Source organism: Prionailurus viverrinus, unplaced genomic scaffold (assembly GCF_022837055.1).
Source record: "Prionailurus viverrinus isolate Anna unplaced genomic scaffold, UM_Priviv_1.0 scaffold_40, whole genome shotgun sequence".
NCBI lineage: Eukaryota > Metazoa > Chordata > Mammalia > Carnivora > Felidae > Prionailurus > Prionailurus viverrinus.
This window is the reverse complement of record NW_025927608.1, coordinates 2,735,320-2,758,983: the sequence shown is the minus strand read 5'-3', so window position 1 is coordinate 2,758,983 and position 23,664 is coordinate 2,735,320. Positions and strand designations below refer to the sequence as shown.

The 23,664-nt window shown below is 55.0% G+C and overlaps 2 long non-coding RNA genes across 2 annotated transcripts; both read left to right on the top strand.

Moving 5' to 3' along the window:
* The first annotated feature begins 1,921 nt into the window (after positions 1-1,921).
* Positions 1,922-3,412, top strand: LOC125158951 (uncharacterized). Its single transcript, XR_007149592.1, has 3 exons — positions 1,922-2,503; positions 2,991-3,142; positions 3,358-3,412. It is a non-coding gene; the product is annotated as an uncharacterized LOC125158951 (long non-coding RNA).
* A 14-nt stretch (positions 3,413-3,426) lies between these two features.
* LOC125158952 (uncharacterized) lies at positions 3,427-8,004 on the top strand. The gene is made up of 3 exons (XR_007149593.1): positions 3,427-3,676; positions 6,584-6,675; positions 7,641-8,004. It is a non-coding gene; the product is annotated as an uncharacterized LOC125158952 (long non-coding RNA).
* The last annotated feature ends 15,660 nt before the right edge of the window (positions 8,005-23,664 follow it).

The following is a 23,664-nucleotide window of genomic DNA, read 5'->3' as shown; positions in this document are numbered from 1 at the left end:
CCAGCCCGCACTTTTGGGTAGCCGTCCAAAGGTCTTGAAATCAGTATCTCAAAGCGACAGGTGGGTGTCCCCACTCTGCCCTGAAACGCCGTTCCCATCAGCCTCAGCAAAGAAACAAGCCAAGCGTTGTGTGTCGATCGTTCTAGGCGTGCGCGTGCTTAACGTAGTAACAGGATACGTGCATTTCAATCGCCACAATCAGAGCTAATATTAGCTGGCTTCTAACGTCGCGAGGCACCCGGAAGAAACAGAGGAAAATGTCCGCTTGTGGGCATCATGGCCTTCACTTGAGCTTTTTGTTTCTTTCGTGTGTGTGCGTGTGTGCATTTGTAGATAGAAGTATAGTCAACATACAGTGTTGTGTTCGTTCCTGCTGTGCATCGTACTGATTCAAAAATTCGACACATCTGGCTCCATGCACATTGGTGCCAATGGCCAGATGCCATTTTTTTTGGCTAAATAATATTTTCTGTATGTATATACACACCACGTCTTCTTTATCCATTCATCAGCTGACGGGCACTTGGGCTGTCTCCACATCCCGGCCGTCGTAAACCGTGCTGCCCAAACACCGGGTGCATGTGTCTTCTTGAATTAATGTCTCTCTTTGCTTTGGGCTAAATACCCAGTAATGGAATTGTAAGATCCTATGATAATTCTTGTTTTAATTTTTTTGAGAACTCCACACCAACTCTTGCTCCCACCCACCGTGCGTGAGGGTTTCCTTCTCTCTACACCCCCCCACCCCCCGTATTCATTATTTCTTGTCTTTGGATTCTAGTTATGGTCTCCACTCCTTAACGATAACATTCCAGGATTAGCAAAACAATATTTGGGCAGTAAGCACTGATTGTATGCCTATATATAAATCATTTTGTAACTATATCTCTGAATTATTTTATTAATACGCGTGTTGTTCTAAGTCGTGTAATACAAAGATGATACAATAATCACACGACCGGCGTGCAGGTAAGGATTTAGCTGCGTTTAGAAGTGGAAACTCTTGGGCTCTACCCTGGACCCGCAGAATTAGAGCCTAGCGAGCAATCTGTCTCCGCCACGCTCTCCCGATGACGCTGAGTGCTGACGTGTGGGGAGCACTGTTTCGGGACAATGGCCCTCCACTCATTCGAGCAGCGAGGGAAGCTTGTTTGAAAACGGTGCTAACGTCTGGACCTCAGAGCGCGAGCCCCATCCAATTGCTGGGAGCGAGGTCCAATCGTTGGGGGTTTTTAAAGTTCTCCAGGGTGTGAGGTGCCTGGGTGGCTCAGGGGGTTACGCATCCAGCTCTTGGTTGTGGCTCAGGTCGTGATCTCACGTTCGTGAGTTCGAGCCCCACGTCGGGCTCCGCGCTGACACCCAGGAGTCTGGTTGGGATTCTCTCTCTCTGCCTCTCCCCTGCTCTCCTTCTCTCTCAGAGTGAATAAATAAACTCAAAGCCCTCCAGGGTATTCTAATGCATTCAGGTTTGAAAACCATAGTTTTAAAAAGAAAGATAGCTTCAGGCAGAAACCTGACGAAGAAAACACAACGCATGCACAGGCAGACGCACACACACGTGCACACGCACGCACACACGCGAACACACGTGCGTGCACACACACCTCCTGCACACTTACACGCGCACACAGCAGAAGCCCAGGCTGCCCCTCCAGCCTGCGGGGACGAGTTGCAGAATCTGTGATGTTTACGACACGATTGAGCTCCTCTCTTTCAATAGTGACCTTTGCTTAGGTTGAATCATTTCCTTTGGAAATAAAAGAAAATGCCTCCATTGTTTTGGACGAGTTTTCTTCATCGTTGAAAAAATCTTGCAAAACAACTTTTCTCCCACTGGGAAGCCTCAAGCTTCCTCTCGATTCGGTCTCCGCGGACCCGAGCAGACAACCGCATCATGCTGTGGGAGAACTCTTGATTTACTGGGGACGTTTTCACGGAGGAGCTGAGGGCACTCTTGGACCTACCCCCACCCCCCCCACCCCCCCCATTTCACAGCTGGGAGCTGAGATCCGGATGGCCTCCAAGTGCAGTGCTCGGGGCTGGGAGGAAGGTTAGTCGCCAAGCTGGGAAGGGGACCGGCCTCCCGCCACCTCCTCTAGTCCGACTTTGCCAGATGACGTGGCGTGGACAGTGAGCACCTCACCGGAACCGTCTCCGGTGCGGCCGGGGGGGCCGGCTGGTGCGCCCACGAAACGCCGGGCACCTTGGCATCAGCAGGTCCGGGGTCGGATCCTGCCTCGGCCGGCATCAGCTGTGAGGGTTCTGACACGTCCCTGAACCTCTCTGTGCCTCAGTTTCCTCCTCTGTAAAATGGAGGCTCACAGTGAGGACTGAGCGGGTTAATTCACATAAGGCGCGTCAAGCAGCGGCTGAACGTGAGAGTGAGCGTCGTTCTTCTGGTCCCCGAGGGTTTTTGCACTGACCGCTCTGGGAGGCTGTGTGCTGTGCCCGAGGGACCGGACCCTCTCACCCAGGTGACAGTGCTGCTGTCCCGTCAACAAATGTGAGGACCGATGTTTGGGACCTGGGGGCAGAGGGAGGGCTCTCTAGATGGGCCATTTCTGAGCATTTTTGCTCAAAGGGCAGCCATTCATTTGGCCCCTCACCAAACCATGGTGACAGCTTCCAAGGGGTTACTTTGAGGCAGTGAGGGGCCAGCTGGGGACCCTGGTAGCCACCAGCAGACTCTGGGACTGGGGACAGGGTTGTAGCCCCAGCTCTGGCCCCGCCCAGCGTGTCCTGGGACATGGGGGCTGGCACCTCTGTCTTCCGGCCCCTCGCGGTGCTACGACCTGGCCTCATTTGACCCTCTCTGCTCCCGGCAGTGAGGGCTGGGGGCTGGGGACGCTGGCTCTCCGAGGGCCCCGCCCAAGATCGTGGTGCGAGACACCTGGGGGGGTGCCCCCTGTGGCACCCCGCTCCCTGCACCTGGCTCTCCCTGCCCTCCTCCCTCCCTCCACCAGCCAGCCTCTCTGGTTTCTCCTTTCTAGTAGAAACCCATCCCCGGCTCCCACCTCCGCCTGGACGCGGCTGAAGCCTACGTCTTTGGACACAGTGACCCTTCCCGGACAGCGGTGGCCCACAGTGGCTCGTGAGTGACCACTCTCAGGAAACTGAACTGATACTCCGCACTACTTCTTGGGTGAAAATGCCCTGCCCGGGGGGGGGAATGACCGGCTCAAATGACGGAAATTTCCGGCGCGCTGGCGGGCCGGCCCTCGGGGAAGTGGAGGCAGAGCCTGAGCGAGGGCCGGCCGGGCAGCCGGGCCCGACTCCGTCCCTCCACCGACGACGCGGGGCGGCAGGTTGGATTGAGTACACTTGAGGCGCCCCAACCCGGGTGTTTCCTTCTCTCAGGTGGGGCCCGGGGATCTCCCCGCAGACACAGCTCTTGCCCTGCACTCTTCCTACCTCCCTGAGGGATCCCAAGGTACCTAGAAAGTTCCCTGCCGCACCGGCTCCCTTCCAACAGCTTTGAGACCTTGCGGGCCTCCTACCCTCACCTGGGCCTCCACCTTCCTGTTCAGGGAGCCGAGGCCACAGGTGCAGCACATGCTGGGAACCGCAGGGTCTCCGCTCCCTCCCTGCAGGCCCCGGGCTGCAAGCCTGCAAGGCAGCCGGAAGAGGCCGAGGAGGAAGGGGACCCCGGAGGCCAGAGGACATCCTGGGCGCAGAGGTAGGGGACCCCAGCTGGGTTAGGAGGAGGCCTTGGACACGGGATGTGGGGGACCCCGGGTGGGTTAGGAGGAGGCCATGGGCGCTGGGGTAGGGGACCCTGTCTGGGTTAGGAGGAGGCCGTGGGCACAGAGGGGGAGGGGGACCCCAGCTGGGTTAGGAGGAGGCCGCGGGCGCGGGGGACGGGGACCCCAGCCTGGTTAGGAGTTGGCCGTGGGTGCGGGGGTGGGGGACCCTGGCTGGGTTAGGAGGAGGCCGCGGGTGCTGGGGACTGGGACCCCGGCTTATTAGGAGGAGGCCGTGGATGTGGGGGAGGGAGACCCCAGCTGGGTTAGGAGGAGGCCGCGGGCGCAGGGGACGGGGCCCCTGGCTGGGTTAGGAGGAGGCCGCGGGCACGGGGGTGGGGGACCCCGGGTGGGTTAGGAGGCTGCGGGAGCTGGGGACGGACGGGGACACCGGCTGGGTTAGGAGGAGGCCTTGGGCACAGGGGGTGGGGGACCCCAGGTGAGTTAGCAGGAAGCCGCAGGCGTGGGGGACAGGGACCCCAGCTGAATTAGGAGGAGGCTGCAGGCACGGGGGACGGGGACCCTGGCTGCATTAGGAGGAAGCCTTGGGCACGGGGGGTGGGGGACCCCAGCTGGGTTAGGAGGAGGCATTGGGCACGGGGAGGGGGGGGGGGCGGACCCGGGTGCATTAGGAGGAGGCTGCTGGAGCTGGGGACGGGGACCCCGGCTGGGTTAGGAGGAGGCCATGGGCATGGGGGATGGGGGACGCCGGGTGGGTTAGCAGGAGGCCGCGGGTGCGGGGGGCAGGGGACTCTGGGTGGGTTAGGGGGAGGCCGTGGGCGCTGGGGATGGGGACCCTGGCTGGGTTAGGAGGAGGCCTTGGGCATGGGGGGGTGGGGGACCCCGGCTGGGTTAGGAGGAGGCCGTGGGCGCAGGGGACGGGGACCCTGGCTGGGTTAGGAGTTGGCCGTGGGTGCGGGGGACGGGGACCCCGGCCTGGTTAGGAGGAGGCCGTGGGTGCTGGGGACCGGGACCCTGGCTTATTAGGAGGAGGCCGCGGGCGTGGGGGATGCGGACCCCGGCTGGGTTAGGAAGTGGCCGCGGGCACGGGGGACGGGGACCCCGGCTGCGTTAGGAGGAGGCCTTGGGCACGGGGTGTGGGGGACCCCGGGTGAGTTAGGAGGAGGCCATGGGAGCTGGGGACGGGTACCCCGGCCTGGTTAGGAGTTGGCCATGGGCGCAGGGGATGGGGACCCCGGCCTGGTTAGGAGGAGGCTCCCGGGACGCGGGCGTCGGGTGCCGACGCCAGACCCAGCGCAGCCCGCCCTTCACGTGTCCCTCCGGCTCTCCCCAGGGACTTGCTTCCTTTCTGGTCCCTGATAGTTGCACGAGGGTCATCGTAAGAACTAAGTGACTCACCGCAGTCACGGTACTCGGGATGAGGCCTGGGACACGGTGGTTTGTACTTTTGAGGGACGAGGGCATAGCCATAGCACACTGAGGGAGACCGTACGGCCTGGAAGGAGACTGCGGGTTCCCTGTTCAAATCCCGGCTACTCTGTGTCCCCCTCGACTGGGCCAACGCACACCCAATACGCGGGGCGGGACCTACCGGCAGTCGTCCGTGGAGCCAGCTCGTGTAGTGTGGACCACGACTGCCATTACGCTCGTCTGCTGAACGACAGCCAGGTCGGGCAGACTGGCCGTCCCCGTTTCCCCGGATCTGTCGTGGCTGTAGGACCTTATGTGCCGGGGATCCCTCGGACGGGGCAGACTGGTGGCCGGTCACCCAGGTACCGTGAGAACGTAAAATCGCCTCGTTTCCACCATCTCGACACCCCCTGCCTTACACAGACAGAAACGGGGATTCCGGGATGGCACGAAATTCGCCCGGATGACACGGTGGCCCCAGGACCTAAAGCCACCCCGCTTCCTGTCCGGCGTCTTTGCTGGGAAGCGGCTGGTTCCTGCCGGAAGGCTGACTCGTGGTCGCCTGAGCTCATCCCCTCCCCGTTTCCCAGTTGTGTTCTGTGCTCACCGTGTGCACTTACACTAGCCTCACGACTAGCCCGTGGTGTCCGGACGGGGGAGGAGGCGGGGATTGCCTCCCGGGAGGGCCCGTGAGCCACCGTCACCCTGGGGACACCAGGGCCAGTCGTGTCGAGCGAGTGGCCGTGGCCACAGCGACGCCACCTACCCTCTTTCGTCTTCCTCTTCCGAGCGTGTGGACGGAGAGACGCAAAGCCTCCCGTCCCTCCACCCACGTGCCCTCGGGCCGGTGCTGGGCACCCGGCCCCGTGACCCTGTGACCAGAGCCAAGCTGGGAGCATCGGGGCAGCTGGGTCCAGGCAGAGGCTCCCGGGAGCACAGCCTCCCAGGCCCACACGGCAGGCCGTCCCGGGGCCCGCGGCACCTCCAGGGGGGGGCCGCCAGGAGAGACCGCTGCCCTCTCACCGGGTCCCTACCCCCTGCTTCCCCGGAACCGTCTTCAGACTCTCATCCTCTTCCCGCAGCAGGTGGGGGTGGCCGGAGGCTGGAGACGCCGGGCGGCCGGTGCCCGGTGCCGACTGCCATCTGGGCGATGCGCAAAGCGACGGCTCGGGGCTCTGGTCCGATGCATGTGTGGCCGAGGCCCCCCGAGGCCCCTCCAAGGACTCAATAAAAACAATACTTATAATAGCAATACGATGATGGCGGCGGCGATGATGAATTGCATATTACACAGCGCTTCGTACTGTGCATTATGCTACATACACGTGTGTGTAACCTTCAGCACGACCCTACCGCGAGGCCGCCGTGGGGGGACCCACCCGGGCTGTCGTCTCCTGTTGCGTTCCGTATTTCTACTCACGTGGAAACTACTGCAAAGTAAAATCACGTGGCTTTTTTTTTTTTTTTTTTAGCCATGAAAAAGCTGGAGTGAGTTCAGGGAAGAGTGATAAAGAAGGGAGTTCTGGAAGAAGCCAGAGGAAGGCTGCCTTGCTGAGCTGACCAGGTGAGAGGGACGGGAGCGGCCCCCAAGGTGAGGGCCGTGCAGTCAGGGCAGGACTCAAGGCCCTTGAACTGGATTAAGAACACAGGCTGGCAGGGGCGCCTGGGGGCCTCAGTCGGTCGAGCGACCGACTTCGGCTCAGGTCACGATCTCGCGGTTTGTGGGTTTGAGCCCCGCGTCGGGCTCTGCGCTGGAGGTGTAGAGCCTGCTTGGGATTCTCACACACTCTCTCTGTGTCCCTCTCCCACTCTCTCTCTCTCTCTCCCTCTAAATAAATAAATAAATAAATAAACTTAAAAACAAACCCCACAGGCTGGCGTGGGGGTCTGCACTCTGGGTAGAGCACAGGGTGGCTGAGCCAGAGCCCCCGAGATGCTGTTCCACGCTGTGATTCTGGACGTGGATGAGGGCACAGTCCAAGGACGCCGTAACCCGGAGGGGTCTCAAGGGCCAGCAAAGAAAGAGCAACTTCCAGAACATTCCCTCTGTTCCCTCGCTGGAGCACAGGCAGAAGGTGCCTGGAATAATTTGTAATCTACAGTTTTCTTACCCGTCCCCGGGTTTTCCCCTTTTTCGTTAATAACAGAACAGGGATGAGTAATTTTATCTGACTTCATACTGACATCAGCTGGTCCTCCTCCTAAGAACCCTTGTCTGCCGACCGCCCTTCAGGGAAGTCTGTTTGTATTTATGTCTCATTTATTCTCCCCCCTGTGGCTTGTGGCTTTCCGGGAGAGAAGTAAATTCTGCTTTAGGGGAAGATGGAAAATTCGGTTGTTCAATTGGCGATAAATCCCGTTTCCTCTCCTTTTTTCCAAGACGAGTTTTTCAATCACACGTTAGGGACGGTCGTCACGGGAGAAACACGAGGCCTGCGGTCTTTGTGCCTCGCCACTTTCTGTGGGTAACTTTGTGAGTCGTTCTTACCTGGGGTTTATTTTAACGCCATCGACCTCCTCTGCCGTTAGGTTCGCTTCGCCAGAGCGTCTGCGTTCCTGGGTCCCTGAGCTCTTCACAAACAGACCCCCACCGCTCCCTTTGTCACTTTGCATCACGCGCGGCTGCTTTGGGGATATCGACTGATTATCCTCGGCTGGGGTCGTGGGGCTCCCTCCCACCCCCGGGCCTTTGCACGTGCCGCGGGCTTTGCCAAGAGTGCCTTTCCTTTCACTCTGGGCCTCGGCGGATTAAGCACAAGACCGGCCCTGCCCCTTTCTCCCGGAAACCTTCACAAGCCCCTCCTTGAGGTGGTGACGCGTCCCTCCTCTGGCTGTGGCAGTCTCCGTTCACCTCTGTCACACACTATGGCGACCCGTGCTTGCGGGAACTGTACAGACGGGGACTCTGGCTTTGTCTTATTCATCCTTGTAGCCCACGGCCTTTATGTTGTGCAGGGCAAGGAACCCAACAACCATGACTCAATAAATACCTATTAATGATATACAAATATCCAAGGAATCAATTTGCTACGTCACCTTCTCCGGGAAGACTTCTGTGATCCTTCCAACCCGGGAGGCTTTTCCCCACACGGGCTTCCTTCCCATTCTGTCTGTGCCTCCTTTTTCCCCCGACCCCTTTCTCCTTTTCTGTTCCACGGCGGGTAGCCGGGCACTTAGGAAGTGCTCGGTAAGCGGTCACCGAGTGACAGTTAGTGGAAAACTGAACTGATTTTGTTTACAGCAGCGTGGAAAGAATCATTCTGGGATATTCCGGGTACTGGCATCTTTTTTTTTTTTTGTCTGTCCTTACGTTGTCAAAACCGATATTCCAAATGTCCCCTAATATTCCACAGAACAGCATTAATTCTGAGACCCGATCGCCTGTCTGGGTAATGTATTTACCTTTCACTGGTTGTCCAGGCTCACGGCATTTGCTAGTATTGTTGTCTGTCGTTGTTGTCTTGAGGCCCGTAGAATTTTCGGAGCCTAGAATGTGAGGGTCGGTGGAGCCCTGAAAGGTCGCCTGGTGTTTTTCAGGCCACCTCATGTTATAGACCAGGAAACCAAGGTCTAGAAAACCAGAATATTTCATGAGGACAAGTCAGAGGCCAATGAAGCGGGTCTCATCTGTCCTCACCTTCTATGCACAGACATGCGCTCTGCTCAAGCCTTAATCGAGGCCACCGCATCTCATATGAAGGGACCCGGTGGCTTGGGAAGCCTTCACGAGTGGGTCCAGGAGGGAGACCTGGCTTCCTGTGGGGCCGCAAAGCCCACCCTCTCAGGGCTCTCAGCCAGCCCGGGATACTGGTCTGTGCTCCACGTGGGGCACCCAGGAGCCTTGGGAAACACTCGGCCCCGCTACACCCTTGATCTGATCCTAATACCCAACCCTCCCGCCCCGCTGTCATGCCTGACTCGGTAGAAGAATCCTCCAGAGATGCGGGAACGTTGCGTGTTAGGAAGGCCCATTCAGAAAACACGTATCGAATTCAGGAAGCTTCACTGCTACTGTTTTCGCCGGGTTGGAAGGTCCATGAGGATGGCGGCCTGACCCCATCACGTCCCAGCACCGGTGATGGCACCTAGTAAAATACCACCCAGCGCATATTTGTTGCGTTGGAATTAAGAATGTGCACTTCACCAACTTGTCGCTCAAAACTGGAATGACGCAGGGGCGCCCGGGGAGGCTCAGTCAGTTAAGGGCTGGCTCTTGATTTCGGCTCAGGTCATGATCTCATGGTTTGTGAGTTCGAGCCCCGCGACGGGCTCTCCACGGACAGCACAGAGCCTGCTTGGGATTCTCTCTCTCTCTTTCTCTGTCTGGCCCTCCCCGGCTCACGATCTCCCCTTGCCCCACCCCCCACAAATAAATGAACATTAAAAAAATGATGATACAAAGACCCCCATGCTAGGGTGCTACATAACTCAGTAAAGGAAGATAAACATACGGGAGAAAAAATATAAAAACCTGAGAAGGAAGAATATAAAGCAGCCTGAGAGTAGGAACCAGCAGGGATGGGGGTACGGGGAAACTGGACTCGTATCTATTAGGTTTCTTTCTTTCTTTTTAAAAAAAAATTTTTTTTAAGGTTTGTTTATTTTTGAGAGAGAGAGACAGAGACACAGCATGAGCATGAACAGGGGAGGGTCAGAGAGAGAGGGGAGACACAGAATCCGAAGCAGGCTCCAGGCTCCGAGCTGTGAGCACAGAACCCGATGCGGGGCTCAAACCCATGAACTGTGAGATCGTGACCTGAGCGGAAGTTGGACACTCAACTGTCTGAACCACCCAGGGGTCCCTATTAGACTTTACTCCTAGAAAGAAAGAAAGAAAGAAAGAAAGAAAGAAAAGAAAAGAAAGGAAAATTAGAGAAGTAAAGCAAATACGACAAAATGTATTTATGCTGTGCAGTGGGCACAGGGGTGCTATATTCACCTCTGTGGTTTTCTGGGGGGTTAAGACATGTTATAATACTGCAACTGTGTGATGAAAGCATGTTAGTTTTACTCTTGGCCCCGGGGTCGGGGTTTCCAAGACCGTTCTCAGGTTCAATGATTCAGAGGGACGCACGGAATGCAGAAAAGCGGCTTTCCCTACGGTGTGGGGAGGCAAAAGGATGGGGGAGGGGGGATCAACAAAAGACAGGAGTACGTGGGACAGCATCCGGGAGACGAGGCATCAGTGTCCGGTCGTCCTCTCCGGGGGGGGGGGGGGGGGGTCGTACAGGAGGTCCTTAACGCTCTCAGAGATGAGGCGTGACAGCTGACATCAGGCACCCCGGCCAGGGAAGTCCACCTGAGTCCTGCCGTCCGGGGTTTAGCAGGGGTCAGTGACGGGGCCATGGAGCCCCTCCACGGCTGACCTAGGCTATAGTCCCTGGGCCTCCAGGGCTCCAAGAGATACGGTGTGGCCAGAGGCCCTCCTCATAAATCACATTGTCAACATTAAGCTATCTGGTGTGGTCCAAGGTCCCAGGTATGCAAAGATACTGTTATCAGGCAGAACATTCCAGGGACTCCTACATCAGGTCATGCCAGACTGAGAAGGGTCGGGCCCTTCTCTGGAATGTGCAAGATTGCACCTCGTAAGCCTGCGGAGTTAACCCTTTGTGCACAGCCAAAGAGAGACGTGAGGCCTCCACCTGGATCTGGAAAGGCAACCACCTGTCTCCAGGCTACAGAAAGTCTGGAGACACTGGGGTGTCTGGTGAACCTCCCCTCACTCCAAACCCAGGAAAATGGTCTCCGGAGGGACCGGTGGAGATCTAGGCTTGTGTCTCCTCAAGTGCCAGAAACCAAGGGACTGATGCTGGATTCGCGCCTGGGAGATCTAACGTGGGAACCCCTGGCGTGGCTGCTCTGGCCACAGAGCTTTGGGAACTCAGCGCGTGCCCGGGTTGTCCTGGGACCAAAACACAAGGGCGTGTTTCTGGTGGCCAGAGGGAGGGAGCCCACTGAGGACTTTCTTAGGTCCTGGCCAAGGTGAGTCCAACAGGGGGGCTGGACCACAGGGCTCTCAGAGGCTCGGGAAGGAGCTGTAAGCAACAAGCCAGAAGAAAACACATCAACCCAGAAATGGGAAGTGGAAGGTTTGGGAAGGACCCTTTTATTTTTTTTAATTTATTTATTTTGAGAGACAGGGAGAGAGAGAGAGAGCAAGCGAGAGAGGGGCAGAGAGAGAGAGAGGGAGCGAGAGAATCCCAAGCAGGCTCCGTGCTGACGTGGGGCTCGAACTCACGGACCGTGAGATCGGGACCAGAGCTGAAACCAACAGTTGGACGCACAACCGACTGAGCCCCCCGGGCGCCCCCGAGGAACCCTTTGAAACGCCACGGAAGGGGCAAGAGTAAACATCCCACCCTGCCACGCCCAGGGAAAGAGGAGGCCAAGCCACGAGTCATCCGTGGGGAGATTTCCCGTCTGTTTTCTGCCCTCTGGAGAGCCAGAGACCCGTGCGCAAGACGTGTGGGGAAAAGCAGGAGAACAGGGTCGGGGGAAACATCCCGTCTGGTTCAAAGCTGGGGAAGGAGGGACACCCTCAACCGCGAAAGCAGAAGTTCTAATTGTTAAGGACACCGCGGATCGTAATTACGGCGTGGGGACTGTCCTGGAGGACAGAGTGACAAGAGCAACTTTTGAGCTCCTTTTCCCCACTCTGTGCTTCGGTTCTAGTATTTTCTATGGATCTGTCTTCACCTGCACTTAATTCTGTTCCCTGCTGTGCCCTTCTCCTGTAAGACATTCTATTAAGTACCTAACTTCAGATGTTAGGTTTCATATTTCTAGAATGTTCTTTTTTTTTTAATTGTTTAATATTTATTTTATTTTTGAAAGAGAGAGAGAGAGCGAGAGAGAGACAGAGCATGAGCGGGGGAGGGGCAGAGAGAGAGGGAGACCCAGAATCTGAAGCAGGTTCCAGGCCCCGAGCTGTCAGCACAGAGCCTGACGTGGGGCTCGAACCCATAACTGTGAGCTCATGACTTGAGCCGAGGTCGAACTTAACTGACTGAGCCACCCAGGCCCCCCGAGAATGTTCTTTAAAAATATATTTTAGGGGTGCCTGGGTGGCTCAGTTGGTTGAGCGTCTGACTCTTGATTTGGGCACAGGTCATGATCTCACAGTTTGTGGGAGTGAGCCCGGCATCGGGCTCTGTGCTGACATGTGGATGCTTCTTGGGATTCTTTCTCTCTCTCTCTCTCTCTCTCTCTCATTCTCTCAAAATAAATAAATAAACATGAAACAAATTTAAATATGCATTTGAGTTTCCTATCGAAATGTCCATTCTTTTCACCCATTTTCCCTCTATTTTCCCAAAAACACGAATCAAAAGAAGTCCCTGTCTCCTACCACGTCCCACGTCGGGGTCGTCTCAGACTCCGCAGCTACTGACCATTTCATTTCTTGAGCACTGGCTTCCTTTGCGTGTCTAATATTGTATCATGTGCAAATATTGGACAGGGCAGATTACAGGGGCTCCGGATCTTCAGATTCCTCTAGAGAGTGTCTGGATTTGGTCTTGCACACAGCGTGGTGGCAGAGGGATTGCCTTGGTCGTGCTGAGACGCGAGCATTGGTTTCGGCTGTGTGAGGACAGGTCTTTGCAGTTGTACCCAGCTGCTGGGGCGCAGCCCTTCCTGCTACCATGCAGTCCTTGCTTCCAGGGCGTGGGCTTTCTGAAGTCTCGGCCAGGGGCTCAGGGGCTACCCAAGCGTGTCCGCTCTGGCTGCTTCCGACCTCTTCAGGTCTGCACGGTCTCTGAGGTCTTTCTCAGCTCTGCAGCCCCCTGCCGACCCGGGGTCTCACCCTACCCCTGCACAGGGCAGGGTTCGGCCCAAGATGTGACGGGAACATGTTGGGGTTTTTTTGCAGATTTTTTTCACTGCTTATCTGAGGCTCTGTTCTCACAGGTGCACTGACCCACAGCCCAGCAGCCCGGGCAGCCCCAGGCCCCGGTCTGCGAGGCAAGACTGCTCTCCGCGTGCGCCATGGTCTGGAGATAATTTGTGAGCCCCAGCTCAACCCTCCGATGTTCCCTGCTGCCCACCTCCGTGTGGAGCCCACAGAAGGGAGAGAGAGACTGGAGGGTGAATCACATCCCAGGATGCTCGATTATCCCAGAGCGACAGCAAGCCGGGCTCAGGGAGGAAGTACGTGTGACGAGAGTGGTTTTCATGTTGCGGGCTATCAGGATACTGGACTTTGGCATCAGGAATGTAGGAAGATCTGAAAAGACAAAACAAAGCTGGAGAAACGTTCCCGTTGAATGCTTACTGGACTTCACAAATTAAGGTAGAAACTGTGCACTTAAATGTTACTTCCAGGTTTAAATCTGCAGAGGGTAAGGTTCCAGCATTCGATTAACACACAGAGAGTGTAAGGATTGAACTTCCTCTCTATCCTCTGAAACAGAAGAGAGCAAAGGGTCTGAAAGGCAAATTTGACAACCAACTCAAGAGCACAAGGACAAAAAAGGAAAGGAAGGAAGGAAGGAAGGAACAAAGAAAGGAAGGAAAGAAGAAAGAAAGAAAAGAAAAAGAAAGGAAGAAAGAAAAAGGAAGGAAGGAAGAAAGGAAGGAAGAAAAAAGAAAGAAAGGAAGAAGGAAGAAAAAGAAAGAAAGAAAGGAAGAAAAAAGGAAAGAAAGGAAGAAAAAAGAAAGGAAGGAAGAAAGGAAGGAAGGAGGAAAGGAAAGAAGGAAAGAAGAAAGAAAGGAAGGAAGGAAGGAATAAAGGAAGGAAGAAAAAAGAAAGGAAGAAAGAAAGGAAGAAAGAAAGGAAGGAAGAAAAAAAGAAAGGAAGAAATGAAGAAAAAAGAAAGAAAGGAAGAAAGAAAGGAAAGAAGGAAGGAAGGAAGAAAGAAAGGAAGGAAAGAAGGAAGGAAGGAATAAAGGAAGGAAGAAAAAAGAAAGGAAGGAAGAAAGGAAGAAAGGAAGAAAGAAAGAAAGGAAGAAAAAAGAAAGAAAGGAAGAAGAAAGAAAAAGAAAGAAAGAAAGGAAGGAAGAAAAAAGGAAAGAAAGGAAGAAAAAAGAAAGGAAGGAAGAAAGGAAGAAAAAAGGAAAGAAAGGAAGAAAAAAGAAAGGAAGGAAGAAAGGAAAGAAGAAAGAAAGAAAGGAAGAAAGGAAGGAAGAAAAAAGAAAGGAAAAAGAAAGGAAGGAAGGAAGGAAGGAAGAAAGAAAAGGAAGAAAAAAGGAAGGGAGAAAGAAAGAAGGGAAGAAAGGAAGGAAGGAAGAAAGAAAGGAAGGAAGGAAGGAAGGAGGGAAGGAATAAAGGAAGGAAGAAAAAAGAAAGAAAGGAAGAAGAAAGAAAAAGAAAGAAAGGAAGAAGGAAGAAAAAAGGAAAGAAAGGAAGAAAAAAGAAAGGAAGGAAGAAAGGAAGAAAGAAAGAAAAGGAAGAAAAGAAGGAAGAAAAAAGGAAGGGAGAAAGAAAGAAGGGAAGAAAGGAAGGAAGAAAGAAAGAAAGGAAGGAAGGAAGGGGAGAAAGGAAGGAAGAAAATCGTAGGCAACGGTTCAAAAGGGACACTGCTTGTTCACCACGAGCGTTGTAGCAATCTCTGACTTGTACGAGTATATAGATGAATTTTGATCGTTCCTAACAGAAATATGAGCAGAAGGAATGAACAGGATGCTTAAGTCTAAAAGAAATGCAAATGGCCAAAATCATAAGACAAACCGTTCAGAGAAAGGAGGAATAAAACAATCGTTTCAGTCGGAAAGCGTAGCGTGGAAATGAAGCGTGGAATGCTTTCAATTAGCTGTCAACTCAACGTGCGTGTCTCCAAACGGGGGGATTGCTTAAATAAACGACGGTGGCTCACAGAATGGTGTGAACAGGATCCTCTCCTGACAGAAATGTCACCATTTGTGTGGGTAGATGCGCGTGTGCGTGTGCGCGGGCTGAATGGCACGTGTCGCTGAATCAGCGACCGTTGACCCCATAGCGCCCTTCTGCTGCCCGTATTTACCTATGATAACAAATATGTATCGAGAAATCAAAGAGTCAGACGCTTGGGGCGCCTGGGTGGCTCAGCCAGTTGAGTTTCTGACTCAGTTGGGGCTCAGGATCTCACAGTTCACAGGATCGAACCCCGCGTCGGGTTCCACACCATAGGGAGAGCACGACCAGAGCCGAAGTCGGACGCTCAAGCCACTGAGCCGCCCAGGCGCCCGCCCCACCCCACCCCCCCTTACATGTCCAATATCCCGTATTTATTTATTCACCTGCCGCCATTCCCATCAGCTCTTCAACTACCTTCACTCGCTCCCACCATCGTGCTTGGCCGGGCAGGCGCCCATCCCGGCCTGCCCACTCCTGGCGTCTAGCTCCCCACGACCTGGGTGTTTCTGCACGGGAGCACACGGACTCCGGGTGACACGTTCAGAGGAACTCGGCCCTTCCAGAGGCTCTGTCGGCTCCTTTGCCCTGTTCTCGGGACCACCGCTGAGCGGCGCTGTCCTGGCAGCAGCTGGTTTGGGGCCGAGAGGATACAGGGAGCCGGCTGATTGCATCCGGGCAGTCCTCCTTCCTCCCCAGGAGGCCACGGCCGGGAGTTGCCGCACAGGTGGGGGGACTTCCTACGTGTCCCCTTGTGGAACTTACTTGTGCCTCCAGACCGTCCAGGCCCAGCAAAGGCACTGTTTCGGTCGCGGGCCACTGTCGTGCCCACACCACCTCACGGATGGGGGCGTCGCCAGCACCCAGATCCTAATGGCAGTTTTGATCCTTCCGTGACTCACGTGTGACACACACTCTCACCCGGGAGCCCGTGGCACGCCAGGGCCTGCCTTTCCAGCGGGAGCCGGCCCGCTTCCGGAACGTGGGGGGCGGTGCCGGACTTGACCTCACACGAACTCCCTACTTACATGAAGTCCACGGGCACCGTGCCAGGAAGTCCCCGGGCACCGTGGAATTTGCCGGATCACGTGGCCCTAGTGGCAGGGCTGTTTGTATCACAGTCCGGAACCCAGGGCACAATCCTCTGTGCTCCGGGCTCTGGCCAGGAAGCCTGTTCCGTTCTGGCAGCTGAACTCAGGCTCTCTCATACGACCACGGAAAGGCCCAGAAGGCACGTGGACAAGGAAGGGGGGGGGGGGAGCAGAGACGCCAGATCGTGTCCACCATGTTCCCCTCGCAATTACTACGCTTTTGTGACCATGTCTGTGTAAGCGCCAGCCCGTCTCTTTCCCCCTTTGAGGATACAATTTGCCTTTTGAGCTCTGTCCCCGGGAATCTGATTTCATGTAGGCACCACCTTGAAACTAAATATGCTTCTGTTTGCTGATTGCCAGCACACAGACGCGCCCATTCCTTCCAAGATATCTTTTAAATATTTATTTGCTTGCACGGAGGACTTTAGAGGTCCTCAGGAATGTCAGGTTAACGTTTTTCCCACCATTGCTTTTTTTTTTTATTTTTTATTTTTTTTAACGTTTATTTACTTTTGAGAGAGAGAGAGAGCGAGAGAGAGAGCATGAACAGGGGAGGGTCAGAGAAAGAAGGAGACACAGAATCTGAAACAGGCTCCAGGCTCTGAGCTGTCAGCACAGAGCCCGACGCGGGGCTCGAACCCACGGACCGCGAGATCATGACCTGAGCCGAAGTTGGACGCTCAACCGACTGAGCCACCCAGGCGCCCCCTACCCACCATTGCTTTTAAGCGTCCAGGCCAGTATTCTCCAATAGAAATACATTATGTTAGTGTAAACTTTCTAGCAGCCTCCTTACAAAAGCACAGCAGGAACAGGTGAAATGGATCTTTAAAAAAAATTGTTTTTAATGTTTATTTACTTTTGAGAGACAGAGACAGAGCGTGAGCAGGGAAGGGGCAGAGAGAGAGAGAGGGAGACACAGAATCCGAAGCAGGTTCCAGGCTCCGAGCTGTCCGCACGGAGCCCGACGCGTGGCCTACAGACCAGCAGCACGGGCATCGGGAGGTTGGGAGTGCATCGTCTCAGACGTTAGCCGGACCTGCTGAGGTTTGACAACTGTTTCCGGGGGCTCGCAGTTTGGGGCAGGGAGCTAACGCACACATCGGAACGGCCGCAGAAGGACAGGTGACGAGTCAGGACGAGAAGGTGCTTGGGTACAGGGCCTCGCAGGTGGGGGAGGTCACCTCCCGCTCGGGGTTACGGAAGCTTCTCGGGAAGGAGGCACGGGAGGATCTGGACGTTCACGGGCAGAGGGAAGCTGCTTTCACAGGAAATACTCGCTGGGGTGTCTTTGTCAGGACGCTTGTTGGCAGGGACTGAGATCCCACCTGTCCTGGTTGAGGCAGGAGGAGAGGTGTTCGGCTCGTGGATCCACCACGAGCGGAGAAGCCTCTGGAACATCAGGAACCACCGACGCCAGCTGTCTTTCTCTCTGGTTTTCCCTACGTCACTTCCATCCTCTTTTATGCTCGACTGGCTTCCTCGACACGACGGAAACAGGACCGCAAAAGTGCCTGTCTTGTACGTGCATCCCGCACCGTCCAGCACCGGCGAGTGAAACCCCAGACAGCTGGTCCTCAAGCCACAATAATATGCGAGGAGGAGAAGCAGGTGCACTTGGAAATGAAATGAAAAAAATCCCCAAGAAGAAGTCACGTTCATTTGTCCTGATCCAACTCCGGGTCAAGCAACAGCGACCAGGGCGTGTATGGGCGTGAGGCTCCGGAGAGACCCTTGTGCCCCGGACCGCAGGGCCAGAAGGCAGAGCTGCTCCCCAGACAACAGGGGGTTGTGTCTCCAGGGAAGAGGGAGGGAGGGATCCTGGGCATAGGCGCCCCACTCCATGCTGACCTCTGACCTTGCGTCACCTGTGTCTCTCTCTCCTGGGCTCGGTGCCGCCCGTCTGAGGGTCACCGCTGCCCCGGCGGGATGTCCCCCGTGCACCTGTGCCTCGGGTGCTCAAAATCAAACTCGACCACCTTCTCCGGTCTATCCAGTCTACTCCCCCCGCCGCCGCCGCTGGGTGCCCGGCCAGCATTTCTGAGTCGTGTTCAACTGACCCTGCTCCCCCCCCACACCCATCTCTCAGCGTTATCGATTCTACCTCTGGAACATTATCTACTTCGTCTCGTCCTCCTGCTTCCCTGCTCCACGGCCCCGATTCAGAATTGCTCCAGAGCCCACGCTGGCTCACACCATAGCCGTCTACAGCACCAATCTAATGACTTCGTTCTGTGCTTTGTGATCCCGTGACAACCATAAGGCATTAAGGCCATTTATTTATCTTTTTGATGTTTATTTTTGAGAGAGAGAGAGAGAGAGAGAGAGAGCTAGTGGGGGAGGGGAAGGGAGAGAGGGAAACACGGAATCCGAAGCAGGCTCCAGGCTCCGAGCTGTCAGCACAGAGCCCCATGTGGGGCTCGAACTCAAAAACCATGAGATCATGACCTAAAACATCACACGTTCCTTCAAGAATCCCTCGGAAGGCAGGGCGTGAGTCACTAAGCCTCTGCGCACGGGTCAGCCTGTCTCTCTGGACCTGTGGCTCTGGAGTTCACGCCATACCCAGGTGTGGTTGGACTGGGAACCTCAGGAGGTCAACAAGGAGTGAGTGGCATTGAGGGCGCACTTGATGTTGCTAACGCGGCACAGTTTTTCACGCTGATGCTTGGCGGCCCGCGATGAAAAGCCGAGGAGACAGGTGTTTGCGTTCCTCCGAGGCTGGGGACTGGCTGGTAAGGGGAAGGATGGCCAAAAAGAGACACTTCCTTGAAATCCACCCAATCGTAACGTCTTCTTCCCTCCCTCTTAGCCCCCGTGTTCCTCGCGGACCGTGCGTCTGGCGCAAATTTGTTCACACTTTCCACTCTATGTGCTCAGAATTTATTGATCTATTTTTTTAAAAATCTATCCTCTTTCCTCGTTTGACAGAGCAAAGGGAAAGGCATTTTTCACAGTTTTCCAAATGCTATGTGCCTCAAAATCTGATGGATTAGTGATTCCTTTAATAAAGAATACATAAAAGGGGCACCTGGGTGGCTCAGTCAGTTAAGCGTCTGACTCTGGATTTCGGCTCAGGTCACGATGTCACGGTTCACGAGTTCGAGCCCCGGGTCGGGCTCTGCACTGACAACGTGGAACCTGCTTGGGATTCTCTCTTCCTCCCTCTCTCTCTCTCTCTCTGACCCGGTCCATCTCTCTCTGAAAATAAATAAATCAACATGAAAAAAAAATAGAGATGATGTAAGAGAACAAAATGAACCTTGTCTCGTTAGACTTTCAAAAATAAAGCGGGGTTTCTTAGTCACCCGTGATTGTGATCCTTCCGCAAACATCAAGGTGCCGTGAGGGAATGGACTGGGCTTCCTGGGTCTCTACTCTCAGCTTGGGGGTGGAGGTGGGGGTGGGTGGGTGAAACTCTCCCTTCCTCCACGGACCGTCTCGAAGGGGAGGAATGGCTGGAAATTGAGCCGGAGTGATCGGTAGCCGATAAAGAAGAAAGTCTGACTATCAGAGTCTCTAAGTAACCCTGCAACCAAGCCCAACAGCTGGCTGAAACAGCTGAAACAGCACGCTGACACCTGGCTGGGGAAGGAATGCCCTGGAGAGGGTCGGGGTGGATGTTTAGGTCACGGCGGCAACGTGACCTGATCAGAAGGGCTTTAGCTTGAATTTAGAAGAAGAGCGAGACAGACGCCCAGATAAGCCTGTGGAGCCAGTTGCTGTGGAGGGAAGGTTTGACTCACACAGGAGGAGCCTCGTGATTCACAGAGAAAATTATTTGGAAGGGGCTGGAAACGGCGCATGCAGCCTGGGCTGCCGACATCGTAACGCACGGTTCTCTGGTGATAACGTGCATTTGAGGTCGAGATAGAGGGTAGTAAATGCAGGCTTCCAGGATCGGGTGACTTGGCGTGATAAGAACTCAAGATAGGACTACAGGGAGTAAAAGGGGCAAACTTTTTAAAGTTATTTTTTATTACTTTTTAGGGGTGCCTGGGTGGCTCAGTCAATTAAGCGTCCAACTTCAACTCAGGTCATGATCTCGCGGTTCGTGGGTTCGAGCCCCGCGTCAGGCTTTGGGGCTGACAGCTCGGAGCCTGGAGCCTGCTTCGGATTCTATGTCTCCCATTCTCTCTGCCCCTCCCCCTTTCATTCTCTCTCTCTCTCTCTCTCTCTCTCTCTCTCTCTCTCGACAAATGGGGGGGGAGGGGCAGAGAGAGGGAGAACTGACTGGCGCCCCATCAAACTATTTTTAAATGACCAGTTAGAAGGGAAACTGGAACAGGCCTCCAGGTGCACAGAGCACAGCCACGGATTGAGGGCCACGGCACTGGGCCCCGGGGATGTGATGACAACGGAGGCAAATATGCTTTCTGCCCTCACGGAGCCTACAGACTAGTGGGGAGGGCGTAGAAAGTAGGGCATGTTTAAGGAATTGAAGTGCCCCGGATTCAACACCGATCCCGTCCAGACTCCCGCCTCAACAACGTCTCTCCAATAAACAGACCGACAAGCGTTTGGCGCCCTGGTGGTTTTAGTCGTCAAATTAAGAGCACAACTGCCTTATTGGGAGACACAGAATGGGAAGCAGGCTCCAGGCTCTGAGCTGTCGGCACAGAGTCCGACGTGGGGCTCGAACCCATGAACCATGAGATCGTGACCTGAGCTGAAGTCAGACGCTTAACCTACCCAACCACCCAGGCATCCCCACCCCCCCCCACCCCCCCACCCCCCCCACCCCCAGGTCTCTCTTAGAACTGCCAGTCGGTGGCTGAGGTCACGCACCATGAAGTCAGGCAAACAGTGCTGAGGTCAAGAAATTCTCTTGACTTACCAAAACTCTTAAGAATGCCTCTTGCGGTCGCCTGGGTATCTCAGAAATTAGTGAGATGCAAATTATGTGACCTGCCTGTTTGCGTCAGGGGTCCTTGCCATGCTTCAGGGCTTATCTGACACAAGCATACCGTAATTACAGGATAGCTCTGGGGACTGGCTTCAATTAGCCAACCGCTTCTCAGTTATCATTATATTATCCGTATTTATAGCATTTGACATTCTCACAGTGCTCTTTAATCATATTGCATGTGGGGTGCCTTCACCTAAATCTTTCCACATACTTGGGGTACCAGATGTTCCTGTCCTCTGCATCTTCCAGGTGGTAAAACAGAGCATGCGGCCGTGTCCGAGGACAGCCCCCGACAGTTACAGTCTCGGGGCACTTGGGCAGGTGGGTGGCAGTTATTTTTTTTAATGTTTGTTTATTTTTGAGAGAGAGAGCGGGGGAGGGGCCGAGAGAGGGGGAGACCCAGAATCCGAAGCGGGCTCCAGGCTCCGAGCCGTCAGCGCAGAGCCCCTGACGCGGGGCTCGAACTCACGAACCGTGAGATCATGACCTGAGCCAAAGTCGGGCGCTCAACCGACCGAGCCCCCCAGGCGCCCCTGGTTAGTGGCAGTTAAACATTCAAACCAAGGCAAAGGCCCGTGGGGTAAGGTTGTGCAAGTCGACGACACACCAAGGCACTAAAGGCAAAAACGTGGGTCTTTAGTTCAAAGACCCGAGGACCAGACTTGCCTAACCAGACCAACGGAACGTCTGGAGCCCAGGGTCTTGACAACCGCCAGGGCACAGAGCCAAGAGCCGTCACGGGGCCTCGCTGTTGATTACGCCGGGCTAGCTCTGGAATCCTTGCTTCCCCCCACTCCTCACCCCCAACCCCTTCCTCTCCGGGTCTGCGAGCTCTCTAGTCTGTTCTGGCCTTTGCTCATCTCCGCGTTGGACGGCGAAGCTTGGGGCAGGGAAGGGAGGGTTGTCTGAATCTGAAATACGAACGTAGGATCCCCCCCCGCCCCCGTCTGCTCCCTGCTGATTCCCCCTCCCAAGCAGGTGGACCCCACGGCAGAGATTCTGACAGAATCTGTTTACGGATGGACGCTGTGACCGGTCTGATTTGCAGCGGCCCCGAGCTCTCCCGGGCACATCCAGTTCCGGGGGCGCAGCCACCTGCTGAGATGACTTTCTTTGCCCAGCCATCGGAAAGGATACCTCTCTGTCATTCCACATCGGGTTGGAGAACACAGCCACCCCCACTCCGGCCTCCAAGGTCTCTTGGTTTCACTGTAACTCGTAAAGCTCACCCCCAAGTCTGCAGATCTGGAAATGATTTGAATGCGGGGCTGGATTTGTTAGAAATGGGTTTTTGGTGGCGCCTGGGTGGCTCAGTCGGTTAAGCGTCCGACTTCGGCTCAGGTCATGATCTCGCGGTTCGTGAGTTCAAGCCCCGCGTCAGGCTCTGGGCTGATGGCTCAGAGCCTGGAGCCTGTTTCCGATTCTGTGTCTCCCTCTCTCTCTGACCCTCCCCCGTTCATGCTCTGTCTCTCTCTGTCTCAAAAATAAATAAAGGTTAAAAAAAAAAATTTAAAAAAAAAAGAAATGGGTTTTTGGCCCTAAATATAAAACCAACCAAATGTTAGATTGCGTGCTGTTTTCTCCTCCTGATTTAATGGTGAATGTGGTGCTTAGGCGTTGTTTTCTTTAATGAGACGAGCAGTTTCAAAGATGAATGACCTGTCCTGAGATTTCCTCGTCCAGTTCAGCGTTTGACCAAGCGGGGCAGGCTGGTTTTGTCAATGTCCTCACTCGGCAAAGTTCTTTTCAAGGAATGGCCTTCCGGAGCCTCGGCCAGACCCTCGCTGCTGCTCAGCATGGGGTCACACATTGTCCCTTACTCCCAGGCGGTGTTTCAAGCCTCAGCTTTACTTGTTAACCCGTCCAGCCCAAGGGTATCCCCGCATGATGTCTCAGCAGACAGCTCACCGACCGGCTGAAGGATCCTCCAACCTGCCTTCTTACCCTCGTCGTGTCTTCCTTCACCTTTCTGCTCCCGTTTGCAGCTGACCCTGCCGGTGGAATGTCGTCTTTGGTCAAGCCCGGTCCTCTCCTTGTGCTTTCGATCCTTACCGTCCTCTTTCTCCGCTCCCCCCGTCAGGCACCCCTCCTGCCTGCAAAAACACCATGTCTCTGTCTTATCAGAGAAACGCCCTTCCCTAAAAACAAAACGTAGCCCTATGGCTTGTCTACGACTCACCATCAAGTTCTCGACGCCCAGGTGGGAGTTGAACAGCGTCCACCAGAGTTCACGTCCACTCGGATGCTCGGAATGTGACCTGATCTGGAAATAGAGCCTTTGAAGAATTAATTAGTTGAGAATCTCTAGGGGCGCCTGGGTGGCTCAGTCGGTTGAGCATCTGGTTTCGGCTCAGGTCATGATCTCACGGTTCGAGGGTTCGAGCCCCGCGTCGGGCTCTGTGCTGATGGCTCGGAGCCTGGAGCCTGCTTCGGATTCTGTGTCTCCTTCTCTCTCTGCCCCTCCCCCACTCACGCTCCGTCTCTCTCTCGGAGCCTGGAGCCTGCTTCGGATTCTGTGTCTCCTTCTCTCTCTGCCCCTCCCCCACTCACGCTCCGTGTCTCTCTCTCTCTCTCTCTCTCTCTCTCTCTCAAAAATAAATAAGCATTAAAAAAATTAAAAAAAAAAAAGAATCTCTGGGTGACATCATCACGGATTTGACGTTGGGTCAGCGGCTGGGTCTCTCTTCACCTCCTACTTGGTTTATGGCTCCGCCTCCC